Source organism: Myxocyprinus asiaticus, chromosome 5 (assembly GCF_019703515.2).
Source record: "Myxocyprinus asiaticus isolate MX2 ecotype Aquarium Trade chromosome 5, UBuf_Myxa_2, whole genome shotgun sequence".
NCBI lineage: Eukaryota > Metazoa > Chordata > Actinopteri > Cypriniformes > Catostomidae > Myxocyprinus > Myxocyprinus asiaticus.
This window is the reverse complement of record NC_059348.1, coordinates 32,828,425-32,849,182: the sequence shown is the minus strand read 5'-3', so window position 1 is coordinate 32,849,182 and position 20,758 is coordinate 32,828,425.

Here is a 20,758-nt window from a genome sequence, read left to right as displayed (position 1 = left end):
TCAGGTTTGTAGGCCTCCTTGCTCATACATGCTTTTTCAGTTCTGCCCACAAATTTTCTATCAGACTGAGGTCAGGGCTTTGCGATGGCCACTCCAACACCTTGACTTTGCTGTCCTTAAGCCATTTTGCCACAACTTTGGAGGTATGCTTGGGGTCATTGTCTATTTGCGAACAAACTTTAACTTCCAGGCTGATGTTTTGAGATGTTGCTTCAATATATCCACATAATTTTCCTTCCTCATGATGCCATCTATTTTGTGAAGTAAACCAGTCCCTCCGGCAGCAAAGCACCCCCACAACATGATGCTGCCACCCCCATGCTTCACAGTTGGGATGGTGTTCTTCGACTTGCAAGCCTCACCCTTTTTCCTCCAAACATAATGATGGTCATTATGGCCAAACAGTTAAATTTTTGTTTCATTGGACCAGAGGACATTTCTCCAAAAAGTAAGATCTTTGTCCCCATGTGCACTTTCAAACTGTAGTCTGGCTTTTTTATGGCAGTTTTGGAGCAATGGCTTCTTCCTTGCTGAGCAACATTTAAGGTTATGTCGATATAGGACTCGTTTTACTGTGGATATTGGTACTTGTCTTCCTGTTTCCTCCAGCATCTTCACAAAGTCCTTTGCTGTTATTCTGGGACTGATTTGCACTTTTCGCACCAAACTACGTCCATCTCTAAGAGAATGGTTCTCCTTCCTGAGCGGTATGATGGCTGCATGGTCTCATGGTGTTTATACCTGCGTACTATTGTTTGTACAGATGAACATGGTACCTTCAGGCATATGGAAATTACTCCCAAGGATGAACCAGACTTGTGGAGGTCCACAATATTTTTTTCTGAGGTGTTTGCTGATTTCTTTTGATTTTCCCATGATGTCAAACAAAGAGACACTGAGTTTGAAGGTAGGCCTTAAAATACATCCACAGGTACACCGCCAATTGACTCCAACTATTTAATTAGCCTATCAGAAGCTAATGGCTAATTGCCTATAGGCTTGGCATAATTTTCTGGAATTTTCCAAGCTGCTTAAAGGCACAGTTAACTTTGTGTATGTAAACTTCTGACCCACTTGAACTGTGATATACTCAATTAAAAGTGAAACAATCGGTCTGTAAACAGTTGCTGGAAAAATGACTCGTGTCATGCACAAAGTAGATGTCCTAACCGACTTGCCAAAACTATAGTTTGCCAATATGAAATCTGTGGTGGAGTGGTTAAATAATGAGTTTTAACGACCTAAGTGTATGTAAACTTCTGACTTCAACTGTACCTCACTGCAATCCTTGCAGACTAGACATAAACTGCACTGCAGTAACTACCTAGAGTAATTACTGCCTCACACAACTCATTATAGGTACCTGCACACATCAGAATTTTTTTGCATTCATTATTTATTGTTTATTGTTGTATTCAGTATGTGTACTTATTTATCAATCACGGTGTTGTTTCATATTGTTGTTTCGTGTTCACTGTTGAATTCAGTGTTGCACTCATTCATGTGTCAACCTGTGATAGTCTTGTAAGACATGTTACATGTTAAATGCTATGCACTGTGGTCTCAGGAGACACTTTGTTTTGTTTCTTCCCCTGTACACAGGAGGAAATGACAGTAAAAATCACTTCACTTGACGGACCTGACAGAGCTCTATCTTCTTATCAGGGTAAGTGAAATACGAGAGAATTGTCATTTTTGGGTGAACTATTCCTTTACAGTAAGTGTAGCGAAGAAACTTTGCTGGCACTTTGCCTATTATAAATCACACACACATAAGACAATTGCACTCAGCTTTTCACAGACAGCACGATAAAACTCCTCTAATCCTTTCAAAGAAAACATAACCATCCTGATTTCACCTTTATCCTCTTAAATATCCATCTCAGCTTCCAAATAAGCCCTTTTCACTGTACTTCACTTCCAAAAATACCACCCTTACCTCTGTTAATTACCTGATGCTATCACTCCTAATCTACATTCTAAACTAGAATTGATTACAGTCTTTTTTCCTCTCCTGGCCAGTGTGTGAATAAGATTCAAGCCAAGCCATCCTAAACAGAAAGTTAATCAGTGGCTCTATGCAACAGACTGTGGTTCAGAAATAACTGGCCATTGTGCACTTAATCAGTTCTCCACTCAAAAGGTCAGTTCCAGCCCCCAGTAGGATTTAATTAAAAGCACTACACAAAAGCAAAAGCCGCTTGTATGAATTTGATAACCAAGCATGCTCCTTCAATGGCTAATCCCGCATTTACAGAGAGAGAGAGAGAGGGAGGGAGGGATAGGGAGAGATAGAGGCCGCAGAAGCTCTCCAGGGTTGGAGCCAGGTGTGGATTGCACTGCATTCAATAACGGAGATGATTCAAAAGACAATGGGAGAATGTTTCATTAGAATCATGCTCTGTCTGTTGTCTTCCATGCTCAGAATTTGAATTGTCATTAAAATAGCACTGATAGAGGGGAATACTGTTGTGCCACTGGGCCTTTTTACTGGCGGAGAGATGCTGTTGTGGAATCAGAGACCCATAAGGGGGATGCTTATATTCAGTACACTCTGAATGAGAGAGTGTTTTAGGGCTAACACTGAAGAAGTTAAAAGGGGGCCAGATTACTAAACACTCCGAGTTACAAAATCCAAGTTGTGTGGCTTTTAGTTCATATCTGTTAGCTTAAAACCCAACTACATGCTACCGTACTCTTAGATGTAAATATTCACTTTTAGCAGATACACACATTTAAAATGTACATTTTTTCTCTTCTAGGAATACAGACATGACTCACATTGCACTCATTCATTTAGTCCAATCAAATGCTCTCTAGAACAAGAATGTCCCTTGATAGCAAGAAACAAATCATGTTCATTGCTGTGACATAGACTAAAGGCTACTGAAAAAAGGGCCCTTTGATACTGTATGCCCAACCCAACTTCCTGTCTCAATAAGAAATAATAGGAAAATCAGACATATTCAAAACAGATAAGAAAACTACCTTAAAGGAATAGTTCACCCAAAAATGAAAATTTTCTGATAATTTACTCACCCTCAGGCCATCCAAGATGTATCTGAGTTTCTTTCTTCATCAAAACAGAATTTAAGATTTTTAGGATTTAATTTCAGGCCTCCTCCTTTAAACAATGCAAGTGAATGTACTCCATTTTTTTGATGGTCCAAAATGCATATTTAGGGTGCATCAAAATAATCCACATGACTCCAGTCGACAAATAAAGTTCTTCTGAATGCAAACGATTGATTATTTTTAGAAACAAAACAATACATATATACTTTTTAACTACAAATGTTCACTTCCGTACATCTCTGCGACACACGCTCATGAGAGTGATGACGTAAGCTTGTTAGTAAGGTCACGCGTGGAGGAGGCAGGAAGCGTGTCATTGTTTACAAGAGAAACTTGCACAGACCACAGACCAAGCGCCGTTCACAAACCAAAACAGTCCAAAACAATTTCAAACATGATGTTGGAGGATTTTGATTTCAGAAGAGAAGAGGAGATTGAGTTTTTCGCCCAACCCTACCTATTTGAGCCCGAATACACCGATGAGGAAATGAGGGAGATGGAGGAGGCTGCAGCAGCGGCGCAATCACAAGTCTCGGGGAGGCAGAGATCTATGGAGACATGGTGGTGCACATGTAGTAAATGCCAACCAATGTCAACAGAGGCAGAGAGCTTGTGCTGCCACGATTGGCCCATAGATATCCCACCACTGGAAACAATTAGCGAGGCAGCCGGTGAGAACACTACTAGTCCTAGCTGCATTACCGAACGTAATGGTTTTCCACCATTACTGAGCCCCAGTGTTTTAGGTGTTTTTCAGTTTGCCACGAATAAACTGGAAGCGCCGTCCGAGGCAAGAAGGACCCAATGGCACCCAATCAGTAGAGTAAGTATCATGTTTTGTTTGTTACTATAGCTACTATATAGAAATATATAGACTATATGACAAAGTTTTCACACATACCTGAGTTTGCTGGAAAAACAGCATGGGCACAGCCGATATCTACAGCAATGACTATTAAACTTTTGTACAGCGCTCCTTCTCTTGTAAACAATGATGCGCTTCCTGCCTCCTCCTCCATGCGTGACCTTACCAATGAGCTTACATCATCCCTCTCATGAGCACACATCACAGAGATGTACGGAAGTGAACTTCTGTAGTTAAAAAGTATATAAGTATTGTTTTGTTTCTAAAAATAATCAATCGTTTGGGTTCAGAAGAACTTTATTTGTCGACTGGAGTCGTGTGGATTATTTTGATGCACCCTAAATATGCATTTTGGACCATCAAAAAATGGAGTACATTCACTTGCATTGTTTAGAGGAGGAGGCCTGGAATTAAATCCTAAAAATCTTAAATTCTGTTTTGATGAAGAAAGAAACTCAGATACATCTTGGATGGCCTGAGGGTGAGTAAATTATCAGCAAATTTTCATTTTTGGGTGAACTATTCCTTTAACCAAGCCAATTCACAGGGACTTGAACAAATATCCCTTCAACCTTGTGCGACCCCGAGGCCACATGCGTAGACATTGTATTTTGGCTTCGCTATATGCAATACATAATTTAAATTAAATTATTTTAAACCGACTGAACTGTTCACAACACTTCAGACTGTCATTTAAGGGTTAAAATTCTGCCACTTGACACTCGACACAACAGCATGGCATTGATTTCAGTGAAGTGCTTCTACAAAAGTGCCTCTAGTAAGAAACCTCTAAGTTTTTTAATTGAAACCTGTTTGGGTGTAAAGAGTATCGTCTTTAGTTTCGTTTGATATGCCACTTTAAAAAATGCATACATTTTTCACACGTCAGCACGCTGATAAACATGATGTCCACACACATGGATTTTCGGACATTATTCCCTCAAATGTTGTAAAAACATATTAGTAACTTTGAATAACTTTCAACATTAACACATCTGTTGGTCATTTTGCTTCATTTTAATATTAATTTTATTTTGTTATCACTGTACAATACGATTCTATTCATTAACATTAGAAAATGCATTCCTTTATTTACTTTGCATTTTCACATTGAGAATCAATGGGATCAACCAAAAGCTGAAAAATGTTGCTTTCAGGGGCTTTATATGGAGATAGGATGAAAACATGGTGTATTTTGAACTGTTCTGAGACCATTGCAGACAGACGGTACACTGGAGGTTAGGTCATTCACTAAACAGGGATAAAGGGAGCAAGGGGACATCCTACAGCTTTCTATGCAGCTAAGTGCATTCACTCCTAAAATCTGACCAAAAATCCAGTTTCAGGCTGCAGATGATGTTTTTACCATTCAACATGTTTGGCAGACATGGGACAATGGTAATCAGTACATACTATAGATTCAGAATTTATAATGCTAAATTTTTATTTAAACGTGGTTGGCAGTGACTGGGTGATGCTGGCCATTATTATGAATATAAATCATCGATTCAGCTTTTCAGACAATCAGCTGTAATATCTGTAACATCTTAAAACATGAATAAGCATCACTCCTGGAAACAAACAATTTGATGAAAAAAATTATTGACTTATAGATATATACATAAGTGAACATACGTTTTTAGGAAAGATATGTGCTCTAGAATTTATTTATTTATATTGTTTTGCTTGTTTATTAGGTGCTACTAGTTACAAATCAAAAAGGGAAATGGAAAATGCACACAGCAGTCACGCTCGGGTCTCAAGAGGTTAGGGCAATTTAGGTCATTTGGCAGCCATGTTCGTAATGCTTCTGGGCAGCTTATTCTCTCGTCTTTGTTTCATACATTGCATATAAGTGGAATACAAGTACAGCTCCTATCTACATGAATGGGAAAAGACTGAAATCTCGAAACCGGTTGGTCGAGTTTATGATCAAATAACACATTTCTACTTGACAATAAAATATGACAACAATGGTTTCATAAATTGGGGTGCATTAGATCAGATTATGCAACAAAAAAGCCCACTATTTTTAGGCTGTTCTAGCTATGCTCATGCCACTCTCAAGTAAACTAACAGGTGGTGTCACTATCAAAAACTGATTGGCTTTTTTGACTGTAAGGAAGGAATTCCATTCCAACAGCCACCATATTCAACATTTACATTTTTACCATAAGTAAACCAGTGACCCATCTCATCCTTTACTGCCTCTGCTTCAACTCAAGATTCATGTTTTCTATGTAGTTAATAGCAGGAAATATGTTCTAAACAACAATGTTATAAAATGGTGCTCTTTTGCGAGTAATGCTATACTCAAAATAAAAACAGAGCCAAATAGAAACCGTAGAATTTCTTAAATGAACTTGATAAATCAAGTGAAAAATTGTCAATGAAGTGACCTTGGATCAATCAAATATTATTCGTGATGCTGTTTTCAGCACAAATACAGTCTGATATTTTTCTTCTCACACACCCATCCAAGTGACTTGTGACAACACAGAATTAAAAACTTGCGGGCAATCCACTGATCCATAGCAAAGAGCGTTTATCTGCCTCACTCACTATCAGAGCTGTCATTCAGCCAGTGCAAACAAACAGCAGCCAACCCATTCTCTGATGCAATTAATGGAATTAATGAGATCTTTCACTGCAGGCAATGCATCCAATTCAATTCAATGGAATACTCAATGCAGTTGTAATATTAAGTTTAAAATGATAGACAGGATTAATATTTAAACACCTTTCTTCATGGAAAATATTCTGTACACACACACATACACACTAACGTGCACACAACACATATGGGACCCTGCATGTACAATTAGTGTGTGATTGTATGATAATGGTATGATAATTGTGATTAATCAGATGCCCACTGGCAAATGGAAGTTTCTGGGGGGCATTTTGTCACCTGCATTCTAAACGGAATCATACCCAGCCTTGGCCTAATGCTGTTGCTGATTGGCTAAGGTGTTGTTGCACACTGAAGAGTTGCACCCCATTGAGATTCACATTTGAGAGCGGAAAAATGCACATCACGTCATGGACATCCAGAGCTCAAGAATGTAACCGGCTTGGAAAAAAATTCTGAAGAACAGTTTCAAAACCAGAGACATGTTCAGAGGCAAATGCCCAGATAGCGCAAGAAATTGTGGCCAGAAAACGAGGACAATTTTCTGCCTCTCTTCTGAAAAATGTTCATGTGTGATCATGTCAACATTTCAGTTGGTGCATGCATATAAAGTCATTTTTAAAAGAGGCAACAACTAAAAGACTCATTTTTTTAGTAGTCATTGGAGCGACTGATTACAGAATAGATTCACTTTCACATATGATATCATCTTAATAAATTTTGAGACATCTAATGTGTACAGCAAAACTAATTTAAGAAAAAAACAATTTTGGGATGATATTTCAGTGTCTTAAAATTAATATGATTTGGATTGAAGACAAATTTTGGTGTTTGGCTGGGGTCTATATACTGAGACCGTGACCTCACATCCCATCCGGCATTAAGCCCTCCTCCTCCACAGAAATTAAATAAACATGTGCCTAAAGCCCATATCAAACCTTTCCAGTTGCACAAGGACGCCTATCAATGTTTACAGATTCAACTCAAACAGTGTTTATCCAGGGCACTCATGAGTAATAGCAGTACAAAACATACACACAGCCGCGTCTGCAAGTACCTACACATACACAAACATACACACTGAGCGAGCAGCTGCTACCCTCTTGGATGCTCAAGGGATCCACAGCAGACCGGGCCTGGCTTTGTGTAGACATCAAGGGCAATAGAAAGGATAAAACCTGTTTGACACTTATTTCTGTACAGACACCTTAACTTCCACCAAAGACAGGAATTATTCCTACTTCTGAGCATCAACATTAACTATTAAGCTTTGTATCTGCACCTAAATAAGGGGCACTGTGGTTTACTAAATAAGAAATCAGCAATGTATTATAATGACTGAACTGAATGTATTTTTGTAATGAATAATAATGACTAATACCCAGGCTTCCCTCTCCTTTTAACAAATTAATTTCCACAACCTTTTGAGTCATTCACGATAACTGGATAATGATTGGTGACCATTTTATAGAAATTCACAAAGATGCAATTTCTAACCAATTAAATATTTTAGAGCTGAGCATATTAATGAGGGGCAAAAAATCATATTCACCATAGAAATTTCCATGACTAAGATTTTATGAATCTTCATGACTTTTTCAGGCCTGGAAATCATATTTAAAACTTGCATACCCCTATTTTAAGTATTGATAAGGTCAGTGAATCAATTAGCAGACAACATCCAACTAAGCACCTGAACCCACTGCAGTATTTATCAGCTCATTATTCTCATTCACAGCAATAACAGCTTGACGAAATGAAGAAACACTGTGAAGGCCTGAGGCAGAAAGCGGCAGTAGGCCTGAGACTGACCTTGCCGGGAGAGGGCTCTTCTGGTCCTGAGGAAGGTGCCGATTGATTCTAAGTGTTGTAGGGGCTTAGACAGTGCTGGGGTGTGACTCGGGACTCTGGAGGGTTTGGTCTCTGCGTGGATCACTCTTGCCTGAGGGGTGCAATGGGAGTGGAAAGGCTATATTTGGCTGTGTCTTGAAAAGAATCAGCGTTTAATGTTTAATGCTTCAGAATATCTGTAACGAGGAGGTCAGATCTTTATTGCATTCATGATTTCGAATGTACTTGGTTGAGAAGAGATAACTTTATCAAATGTAGATACTTTTGAATATGGCCGGGCAATTCAAAAATTTACTCTAATGCCGGTAGACAATGAGGCTGCCACTCGTGCTGCAGAGGGAGGGAGGAGGGGCTGTGATACCTCTCCTCTGCCTGTCTGTGTCTATTAATGCTGTGATCACAGATTAGCGTGACTTCAGGGTAGAAAGAGACAGGGACTGAGAGGAACACGAAAAGGGGGAAAGTAGAGGGAAAGACAAAAGAGAGAAAGAAGTGCAACACTTAAATGTAACAGAACAGTTTAATAAGGTGGTGTGTGTTAACAACCAAAACTTGTCACAATTTTGCTATAGATTCTAGTACTTTACTTTATTATGGTCAAATACAAACTCAAAATACTAAATGCTCAATACTAAATAAAATCTAATATTCATTTTTAAGTATTTCAGTTGTGACATTTTTCATGCAAAGAAATTTAAGATAAATCCTAACTGTCTATTTAAGGCCACGTTGACACCATGTTTCCTCTCATCCACACTAGAACGACGTAAATGGAGCATTTAGAAAATGTTAGGAAACTGAAAACGGGTTTCAAACGGATGAGTTTGGACGTGGCCTAAGTGTGTAATTTCTACCTCACAAAAATAAAATAAAAAATGACTGTTTTCAAAAAGGTTTCTTGAACATATCCCTGTCTGCCATTGGTCGGCCAAAACAGACAGTCCCCCCCCAAACTCACACCACTAGTTGAGCCAACGTTGCCATGTGGGGCCGATCGGGATGCAACAGAGTGATGTTTCGATTGCACCACAGTGGTTACACTTTTTGCGGAAATTAACCTAGAATGAATGGCTCACTTTTACAGTATATACAGTATATATATGCATATTAAACTGGGATAGGAACAAATATTTTTTAACATTCAAAATATGACTCGCTTCACCTTTAATATGTTTGTTAATATAAAAATGTTTGCAGGGGAAACAGGCGAGTAAAGCACATTACAGCTTTCCTCACAGCGGATAAAGACATCTGCAACTCGAGTCAGCCTCTTGCAGCTGACATAATGCTAATGTGGAGCGATGCATAATTTACACTCTCTCTACTTGCTCCTGACGTGTTAAATCAGCGGTTTCAGCCAATCATACACCAGTGTGGCTTCATTCAGCATTCATCATGGAGTTGAGAAGAAGAGGGAGACGTTTCTCTTGATCATCAATTAAACAGAGGAAGATGTTCATGAGAATACTGCAGTGCTATCAGGATGCAGAACCACAGGCTTTCACATTAATTAAATATTGTGTAGGGCTTTACAGTAATCACCCATTGCAAAAGATGTTTTTACCACATGAGAGATGCTAAATCCAAAGCAAAACACAAAGCTAATTTTGCATGATTGACTCAAAGTGGAAAACTGCCAAGTTATTTAGCATAATCCGAATATCAACATGAGTAGGAGGCGCAAAGAACCTTGATAATTGAAATAATTTCGTAAAGCAAACTCACCGTGCTCATATAATGACATGACAGAAAGGCACACACCTTAACACATGAACACACGCACATATATACACCCATACATGCCAATGAAAAATGCATAATAAATATAGGTGCTAAATATCATAATTTAATACATGCTAATCGTTAGTGGTGTAAGCATTTTATGTTGAATAAATGAATTACATCCCAGTGAGTGTTGGCCAGTTGGGAGTGGAGTGGGGGTGTTTATCATGTTGGTATGGAGCATCTATCAGTCCCCCTCTTGTTTGTTTATTAACCCCGAAGTCTTTTATTGCAAAGCAGAATACTTTTGCTCTTCCTCTACCTTGTGAGCATCACCACACATTTGGGTTATTTTGGCTCCCCCTGAACACTCTGTAATTATACAACACTGCACTCGTCCCTACAAACAGCAAAACACACAGAAGAGGCTATACAAGATATCCTGATGCAATCTGCATTTCTCCACACATCAGTACAGAGTTGCACAGTTCATTAAATGCTCATTAAATTAACTAAACCTGATTATAGTGATTGCTAAAGAAAATGACTTGTGCTCAAAACTTGAGGCAGTGTTGCACTAATAGTCAGTGATGGTGATTGTGAAATTTTACTTCAAGCAACATTTCAAGTCCTTCATTTTAACCTGTCTTCCTCTCAACAGGCTATGAATCAGCAATTATTTCCATCACACTATGTGTCACAATCAATTTCAATGCTCTGTGTAACAGAATGGTTTCTGGTAGCATCTCCAATCAGTAGGTAGGGAGCATCCTTTCAATGGAAATAGGGTGCTGCACCGGGTCATAACTTCTGACAAAATGCAAATTACATTTGTAATATAAACTGAAATGTCAACTGAGCTTTGCTTTTTTCACTCCGGTACCCACCTTTAACTGCTTCTTGAGTTTTATACCTGGAAATGTACAATGCAGGGGGTACACTGGATCAATGGTCGAATTGTGCAAGTCAAATGGTAGTTCATGTTTTGTCATTTTCATTGTGTCAATTTCCCAAATGAAAAAACGTCTCAATTGGAGAGTTTTAATTTAATATTTAAAATTTACAGCAAAAAAGTGATTTTCCTTTTTATTTGTGGATTAGCTTTCTCCGTAAAGATACCGCAATACATACACTCACCGACCACTTTATTAGGTACACCTACATATTCATGCGATTATCTAATCAGCCAATCATGTGGCAGCAGTGCAATGCAAAAAATCATGCAGATACAGGTCAGGAGCTTCAGTTAATGTTCACATCAACCATCAAAATGGGGAAAAAATGTGATCTCAGTGATTTAGACAGTGGCATGATTGTTGGTGCCAGACAGGCTGGTTTGAGTATTTCTATAACTGATGCTCTCATGAGATTTTCACGCACAACAGTCTCTAGAGTGTATAGAGAATGGTGCGAAAAACAAAAAACATCCAACGAGCGGCAGTTCTGTGGGTGAAAATGGCTTGTTAATGACAGAGGTCAGAGGAGAATGGCCAGACTGGTCCAAGCTGACAGGAAGGTGACAGTAACCCAAATAACCACACGTTACAACAGTGCTATGCAGAAAAGCATTTCTGAACATACAACACGTCGAACATTGAGGCGGATGGGCTGCAGCAGCAGAAGACCCCTCCGGGTACCACTACTGTCAGTTAAAATCAGGAAACTGAGGCTGCAGTGGGAACTGGCTGACCAAAACTGGACTGTGGACAATTGGAAAAACATCGCCTGGTCTGACAAATCTCGATTTCTGCAGTGACATGCAGATGGTAGGCTCACTGCAGCCTCAATTTTCTGTTCTTGGCTGACAGAAGTGGAACCCAACGTAGTCTTCAATTGTTGTAACCCATCCGCCTCAAGGTTCGGCGTGTTGTGCATTCTGAGATGCTATTCAGTTCACTACAATTGTACAGAGGGGTTATCTGAGTTACCGTAGCTTTTCTGTCAGCTCGAACCAAACTGAGTAAACTCTAGGGACTGTTGTGCTTGAAAATCCCAGGGGTTCAACAGTTCAAGAAATACTCAAACCAGCCCGTCAGGAACCAAATTAATGCCATGGTCGAAATAACCGAGATCACATTTTTTCCCCATTCTGATGGTTGATGTGAACATTAACTGAAACTCCTGACCTGTATCTGCATGATTTTATGCATTGCACGGCAGACAAATGATTGGCTGATTAGATAATCGCATGAACATCTAGTTGTACAGGTGTACCTAATATAGTGGTCGGTAAGTGTATGACCTAAAAATACTCACCCTCGTCTTGTATCTTTTTCCATACAATGAGAGTGAAATTTACTGAGACCTAATGCCTTAGATGCCTAACATCTCCTTTTGTGTTCCACAGAAGACAGAAAGTCATATAGGTCTGGAATGACACGAGGGCGAGTAACTGTTGACAGAATTTTCATTTTTGGGTGAACTACCCCTTTAAAGAGAATAGCTCAATAGTCTACAGTTTAAATTATGTATGTTTGCATATTAGAACTGATGTGAAAATTGACCAGAGTACCAATGGAAATCCCAGCCCCCACAAACACCACCCCTTCTAGGATTTAAAAAAGGAAAAAGACCTCGGTCCCTTTTGTGCCTTTCCTTCTGACATAAACAATGCGGCCCAGTGCCACAGATGGGGGCTAACACTCTGAGCACATAGAGACTTTAAACCTAAAGCACAGCAGACAACATCTGTACTTCAAGTGTATGTGTACACTGTACAGTCTAGACTAACATCCTCTTGTCTTTAAATAGAGAGTAAGGTCAAAGATAACAGACAGATCTAATTAATTGCAATTAAAGATATCGGCATCCATTTAATAAACTAAATGATTTGCCTGGAAGAAAAAGCTGTAAATAATCAGATGACAAGCAGGAAACTAAGATCCTATATCCTAGCCATTACATTTTACAGTGGAATTACTTTAATTTTAATTTATATACATCAAGTCTTGAGAATACTCATTTTTTGAAGACTGTGACTAAATCAAATATGGTAGCCAAAGAGCTCCTTTAAATTGTTTTCTTCTACAACTTTACATTGAAAATCTTTCAAATAAGTAATTGCTAATTATATCATTCACAGCAAATTATCAACTTTGGAAACAGTTCAAGTGAATCTACATTTTCTTCTGAAATATCAAAACAATACCGTACCTCGCTTGACTCTGGCATGGTTAAACTAGACACCGCTTCAAGATCACAATCTTTAACATCCATCTTTGTGTTGGTCTGCTGATAGTCACTGTTCTCACCAACTTCCTGCCAAGAATACAGCATAGCGTTTCAGGCTTCGTGGTTTACTTATCAAACGTCTGAACATCTAATCAGCTGACTTTTTGGTAGATCACCCAAGGGATAGTTCACCCAAAAATGAAAATTCTCTCATCATTTACTCATGCCATCCCAGATGTGAATGACATTCTTTCATCTGTTTTTCAAGAATTGCTCAGCTCTGTAGGTCCATACAATGTAAGTGAATGTGCCAAAATTTTGAAGTTCCAAAATCCACATAAGGGCAACATAAAGGTACTCCAGATTACTCCAGTGGTTAAATCCATATCTTCAGAAGCAATATGATAGGTGTGGATGAGAAACGGATCAATATTTAAGTCTTTTTTTTTACTATATATTATCCTCCCTTCTCAGTCATTCTTTTTCTTCTGTTTTTGGTGATTCACAGTCTTAATGCATATCACCCACCATTGGGCAGGGAGGAGAATTTATGATAAAACATTATTTAAAAATTGACCTGTTTCTCATCCATACCTATCAAATCATGTCTGAAGATATGGATTTAACCACTGGAGTCATATGAATTACTTCTATGCTCCCTTTATGTAGATTTTAGAGCTTCTAAATTTTGGCACACATTCACTTGCAATGTGAGGACCTACAGAGCTGAAATATTCTTCTGAATATCTTAATGTGTTCTGCAGAAGAAAGAAAGACATACACATCTGGGATGACAGGAGGGTGAGTAAATCATGGGAGAATTTTTATTTTTAGGTGAACTATCCCTTTAACATTTTCAATAGCACCTCTGAATATAATCATTGAGTATTGAATTATTCAGTCTTGGTTATCGGTGACAGCTTATTTGACCCTGCTTAGTATTGTTCTCAGTCACTTTTGAAAAGGCTGTGTCTCTATCCTAAAACGAAAGGTAAGCTTTTATTCTGGGATGTCTTGTACGTCCTTCAAATAATGTTACATTGACCTCACAAGACATATCACACCCATATTAGGGATAATCTCTTTCTCAGGTAGACAGGAAAACAAGAGAAGCATCAGTTATGTCCACTATATTTAAGCCACATAGATATCTTTTAAAGGGTCAATAATCTTTTCACCTACACGGGCTGTTATCAGATTTGGTTTACGGCTTGATAGAAGCCTAAACATTATATGCGGCTGATAATTGGCGGGGAGTCACTCCTACAACACAAAGAGATCTTTTCCACAGGGATGCAGGCCTTAAGGTCAGAGCTCAAATCTGCCATGGAGACAACAAGGGGGCATTACCTTCCACCAAACAAGCTGTCAGCACTAACTTTGTCAGGGCACAGACAAATAAACTGCTAGAGAGTGATAATAGATCTAATTTCACCTCCCTGTCACTCCCTCTGCCTGTCTCCCTCAAGGGACTCAATTCCAAAGCACCGAAAGAGCTTACGGGTGGAAAAAAAAAATCAAACAACAAAACCAATGCTATCTGAGGAGATAAAGGGGAAACACTTGAAATTCATCTCCAGAAGGAGCATTGATTTTGATGTCTAAAACTTCACCAGGGTCCACCTCTACCTCTGTCTGCCCTTCTGTAGCACATCTGGTTTGGTCCCCAAAAAGGTGTGAGGTTTTGCACACAAGGTATGGCCTTGCAATTGTCTGAATTTTCAGTTTAGAAATGCTTTCATCATAACATCTGAAAAGAAAACACAAAATCCAACCAGTCACAAGAACCACAATGCAAATACAATTGGTTCCTCGATCAATTGCATGACAAAAATGGAGGAGCCGATTAATATCCATTTTCAAGTGGTATTAAGGCTCTTGCTTGCCATGTCAGGCAATCAGTATTCTCCAAGCAGAGTCATGTAATTCTTGTTTGGAAATTTGCCAGACGGAAACAGAGCAAGATAAGGGCATTTTGAAACAACATTCCCATTATGTGTGATGTACTTTTGCGGTGTTTGTTCTTCTAAGCAGGGCTTACTCAAAACAAATGCTTTGAGGAACATCAAAAATCAACCTTTATCTAATAGTTCAGCACCTATAGGTTTGGTTGCTCCAGAAAGAGGAAAAGTTCACTTTACCTTATAGTTTCGTTCTCTTCATCGCTACGCAAAAGGTCATCGTTCAGCTCTTCATCTGAAGTGTGCAAGAGATCCTGTGAAATAAACTGACCGTTTACGCACAGCATTTCATCCAGATGTACAGTAAATGTAAAGCTTTAATGAGTTACTAAGTTGAGAGAAGTTGAGAAGTTGCTGATCTTTGCTGATATTGACTTTTCAACACAGATCATAATTTATTGCTTCAAACATAAGAACAATTCTTCCACCTTCTACACTAATGTACATTTATTATGCTGCTTCAATCACTTTTGCAGATAATTTTTCACATCTATAATTACAATAATATACTTTCCTGATTCAAATAATCCAAAATGAATAATTCTTGGCCTTTAAAAAAATAAATCATAAGTCAGCAGAATATAACATGCTCAGAACTTTAATAATCTAAAGGACATTTGTTAAATGTGCTGTAAGTGATTTTAGCATTCTGAAGCTTTCATGTGACTGAGCCGTTGAATTAGCCACGCCACCACATTCCAAAACCCCGCCCTCCAAAGATAATTTTGAGACCAAAACCGAGCAAAGTATTTTTTATATTTTTCCTGTGGCTGTTAAATTCAACAGTGGCACAATAGCGCCCTCAACTGACAAACATTATGAATCATAGCCTCAATGATCCGCTTCAAAGACAACACTATGAGAACGTGCAAAATTATTGACAGGTGAAAAGTGTCAATTTCTGCGGACACATTCTTGTTTGCAGTTTACAATATCTACAGCTGTCACAGAGACCGTTGAGATATCTCAGGACACTTATCTCATTAATATCTTTAAGGGAGTAGGAACATTTTTTGCATACTTTTCCATGCAAATTACAGCACCTTTAAACTTATACAGCAGATGAATGCCAATAGAAAGGTTCCATTTTCAAGACATTTCAAAACAAAATTATACAAATCAGCTATCCTTTTCAGTTATTAAAATTAAGTGAAGTCTTTATAGTTCCCCTCACTTAAAATCTGACCAATCCCCAAGAGACCTCAAACCTACCACAGTAGTGCTATTTCTAGTATGGTAATTTCAAGTCCATCACCTTGTATTTCCACCGTAGGACACATTTAGCAGATAACATACCATTAACGGCAAAAAAATAAAAAAATTAAATAAAATAAATAAATAAATAAAATAGGACAGCTGGCCTTGTGAAGCAACCACCTGTCACAATCCTGAGGCAGAATGTGACACCATCACCTGGCATCTTAACAGATATTTACATGTGTTTATCAGCATAGAATAATGTACACTGAGCATGCAATCACTTCACATTATCTTGACAAGATTTAATGATCTAGTAAGCCAGCAAAGGGACTAAAATCTATTTTAAAATGACTATTAACAGTGTGTTCTGTGTGTAGCATAGAAACTCACTTGTTTGTCCGTAAGCCAGTCATCCACCAGAATGTCTTCTTCTGAATCGCTTTGAGAGGCAAGATCAAATTTAAGATACAAAATAGTAAGTGCCCATGACCGCCAAGCCATTTAGAAATACACTGGCATAAATAAACTTCTCGCACTTGCATCCAACACCAGTCACATTCACACAAAGAGGTTTACTAAAAAAATAAGGCACAATGACCAGTTATGAGATTAGTATGCACATACACATATACTACACAAACCTTCACGCATCGAAGTAAAGACAACACAACTTTAGTGAGTGCTTTCACCTCTGATTTCTATATTGCAATGAATATAATTTGATGGCATTTCAAGACTTTTGTATTGCTGGATAGCCATTATGATGTTCACAACACCACAGCTAGAACAACAAACAATCCATTAGAGAAGACTGTGTAAAAAAGAAGAAAGAAAACCCTTGAAAGCCCAGTGTTACCTGTTCATATCTTGAACTTGATACTTCCCTCTGAATGACCTCTCTCTGCCAGTCTTCTCATAACTCTATGTTTGTTCTATGTGAGCAGAGATAAATCACCAATTGTTTGGTTTAAATGAACGGAGCTAAAACACATGTTTCCAACACATATTAAATATCAAGATTTGTTTTACTTTTATAAAATGTACCAGTTTTACTATTTTTTAAAACGTAGAATTGTATTTTGATGACTTAAAGTGGAGCTGTGTTTCCCCTATTGTCAAGGCATATTACAAAAGCTTTCAAACCACTTGCATGTGGACCTTGCAGAGGTGTAGTTTCCTACACAATTTATCCTTCAGGGTTCAGACCACTCTGCACAAAAAGTTGTCCTGTCTATTTCAGCGAAGAACACGCCATAACATTTTAACAAACACATAAACTTGTCCAATATTTTGGCACCACTAGGCACATTATCATATGCGTCGATCAGCACGCATTTGACTGATACTGACGTAGGGCATGCGCAGTACTCTTCTTGAGATTGTTGCAGAGACGCTCCTCTAAAACAGTTGTCTTTGACGTGCATATTTCTCACGCAAAGCCTATTAACGTTCTAATGTGAGATTCTACACGTTACATTTTGTTAGTGTCTAGTTTAGTTCATTATCGAGTATCATCGAGCCCCTTGCAACTGTAGGCCACGTATTTTTAAGATGCATGGATGAAATACAGGATCTGTGATGCACATCGCAAGTCTCCAGACCAAAGTTCACTCTTTGACATAGAACGTTTGCGATCAGATAAAAGAAGGAAATATATTACTAAAACAACACATGAAACATAAATTAGCGCTATCAAAGCGTGATTTTTAACATTCACGTGACTGAGTACCAGTAGAAACCACCTACTGAGGTACTGCTGCTGTCTTTACTGGAAAAGCCTTGGTGAATTCAGGTCTACTATGTGGTAGGCTAAAATATTGTGGCTTTTGACTAGGAGTCCCATGACTTTACCTGCGTACCTTAAACGTTTTCCATAACATAAATACATTTTTATGTATTAATTAATTATTTAGTTAATCCATGCCAAACAGGAATATGATAGAGGGGACTTTTTGTAGTTCCCCTGTACATTTTTCAGTGAAACATGAAATAAGGGCGATTAAAAAAGCACATAAGCAATGGGAAGTTTGTTTCATTTTCAAATTGTTTGACTTAATAAATTGGCTATTGATTAATTTACATCATAACCCTGAAGTGACTGGCAGGCCCACATGTTCTTTTATGTAATTAAATATTAATTTAGTCATGGAGTTTATCACTTTTCAATTATGTAATGTTATATTGTTATATATCATATGTTATACAGTATATTGTATGTTAGAGTGTTTATTTCAATTAGATTTGATATAATAATGATGTGTATTTGCCTGTGTGCCTGTGTTGGTGCCATACAGTTCCAACAATCAAGTTAATAATTTGTAAAAATAAATAAATAAAATACCATAACCAAATCTATAGCTGTTGCCCTCATTAGTCTTAACTTGCAACCAACCTTTCAGAGGAGTGAAGAATAATATGTGACACACCCATGAAACTTTTTGGAACATCCTACTCCTCAACTGATCACACCTTCATGTGTTACAAAGACTGCTATTGTTCATTTTCATTTGCCACTATTGCTATGTGCTTTAGCACATGCTTGAGTTCTTTGACATGTTTTAGATTATGATTATGAAATGAATAAACTGTATTTCATTTAGACGAATAATACCTCTATAGAGTTACATATTGTTTTTCTTATCCTAGCTGTCATCTAGCTATTGCTTAATCTCTATTGTTATTCTCCTGACAATTCTCTGACAATTTCTTTGTTTTAGATGCAACTTCATCTTCACTGATCAGCTACTACAGCTTGCAGATTAAACCAATAATTTATGCATAGTACGCGAGAACGCCTATTCATGTGGTATTGTTAGCTGACATAAACACAAAAGATCTTCCTACCAAAAATGATAGTAAGTAATAGAAACCAAACTTAATCCAAACGTTTGTCTTAATTTAGCATGATGTCAGCTAAAGTTGGCCACTTTTGAGTAAATCATCAGCATTAAAATGTCCAGGCTTGTTTTTCAGACTGCTCTTTGTTTGCTAATTCAGGTCTCTATCATTTTATGTTGAAAATGTGTAACAAAAAGAAACTGTTAAAAGTGATAGGTCACCCAAAAAGAAAAATTCTCTCATCATTTACTCACCCTCATGCCATCCCAGATGTGTATGACTTTCTTTTTTCTGCTGGCCCCCCGTGTCATCATTGCTGTGTGGGCCAGTGAATCTGTATAGCAAAACTACCATTGTGAACGAAGAAATTTGCTCTTAATTCATTTACAGTTATTTCTAATTTGATTACAGTTTTTCCCAATTGTTTACACACTAAAATTGAAACTTGAAACGCAATCACCGAAACCTGAAACTCATGTACAAAATCCCTAAACCAAGTCTGCAAAATTGCAAGCACAATTCCTACTTTACACTCAGTTTTACACTACACACAGTTCTCTACATTAGGCACAACATTCAAAATTAAAACCTCTTTAGTCCCTTTGGAAAGCAATGCAAATCACAATGCCAAAAGCTCTATACACCAACTGGCAACACCACTCCTCACAGGTGTAAACACTAGTTGCTGAATTGTTAATTTAGAAATCTTAGAGCCTTAGCAATATAAAAGGCCACAGATGAGCTCTCCTGTTCTGGAGGAAAATGGAAGTCAATGGTTAAGCAAGAGCTAGAGGTGTAGGAGTGAGAGTAGTAGGAGGAGGAGGATGAAGAAGAAGAGGAGGAGGAGGAGGAAGAGGAGGAGGAGGAGGAGTTGGAAGGACAGTTGTCTCAGATGAGATCAGGCCCACATTGGTTGACCATGTGCTCAACCATGGATTGTGTATGAGGGAGGCTGGGCAGAGAGTTAAGCCCAACCTGAGCTGCTACACAGTTGCATCAATCATCCATGCATTCAGAAATGAGAACTGGTAAGTTACCTACCATCTACACTATGCTCTTTATGTATGTATACTGTAGTATACTGCAGTCCAACATATCAGTAGGCCTATGTTACAGATTGTTGGCCAATGTTACAGAAATGTCATTTCATATTGAAAGAAAAGAGATTATTTTAGCTTACTGTAACCAATCATATCTTATTTGTGGATCTTCTGCAGAACTGAGAGACAGCCAGGCCATGGTGGAAGACACCAGCTATTCACACCAAAACAAGACCACTATTGTGAACATGGTGGTGGCAAACAATACCATTAGACTACGAGAAATCCAGAACCACATAATTGCAGACAACACAATATTCAATAACATTCACCAGGTGGGCTTGTCTACATTGGACCATGTATTACAGCACAACCAAATCTGGATGAAACAGGTCTACAGGGC